We start from the raw sequence: 946 nt of genomic DNA, 5'->3' as shown, positions 1-946 counted from the left end.
CCCAAAGCTATTACCGAATTCTCAACTATACACTTATTCTTCATGAGGGTCCTATCACCTCCCCTGAACCTTTTAAAAGTGAAATATCTAGTCCCCTACAGACTCACACCCAGATTGTATTAGGCAATGGTCAACATGCGCTGCCACGTAATATTTACCTTTTTTTATATAAAAAAAATTAATTATTCTTTTATATTTTACTTTTTTTGTTTTATATTTTCATCTTCTCTTTTTCTCCTTCTTTTCCATTCCTCCATTTCTTTTTCTTTGAAAGCTTCTACGGATTTGACGACTACCGAATTTCAACCTTCATCGAAATTCTAAACACTAGGAAATCTCGTTCTAAGAACTCTATGACTGATAATTGCTTCTTCTTCCGCTATTATAACATTTCTCAAAGATTGATATGAGAAACTCAATTGATGTTTACAACAATTTCAATAAGTCAGTCTTCTTCATCAAAACCAAATGATTCCTTTAATGAATTCTTCTCCATTGATCGAATCTATTACTTAGTGAACTCCTCCATTAATGACTAGTCTAAAGTTCCATTCTTCTAACTTTTAATTTTGATTTTGATTTTGAGCAACCAACAAATTTTCAAAGTTTAGAAAAGTGGAGATATGATGAAAAATATGTGATTTGAAGATGAGACTTAGGGTGTGTTTGGTATGAAGGAAAATGTTTTCCATGGAAAATGTTTTCCTAGAAAATGTTTTCCTGGAAAATAAGTTGATTTTTGACTTATTTTCTCATGTTTGGTTGGTGAGTAGAAAATATTTCCGAAACAGATTTTTAGTGTTTGATTTATGAATGAAAAAATATTTCTGAGAAATATCTTTTATTTTTACTAGAGTAGAAAATAATTTTTGAACTTGAAAATATCTTTTAAAAACAAACTTAATTTTTTTTTGGGGCGTGGGGGGTGGTAGGGGGTGGGTGAGGG

Source organism: Solanum tuberosum, unplaced genomic scaffold (assembly GCF_000226075.1).
Source record: "Solanum tuberosum cultivar DM 1-3 516 R44 unplaced genomic scaffold, SolTub_3.0 scf00210, whole genome shotgun sequence".
Classification (NCBI taxonomy): domain Eukaryota; kingdom Viridiplantae; phylum Streptophyta; class Magnoliopsida; order Solanales; family Solanaceae; genus Solanum; species Solanum tuberosum.
The sequence above is the reverse complement of the archived record's forward strand: the minus strand, read 5'-3'. Positions refer to the sequence as shown.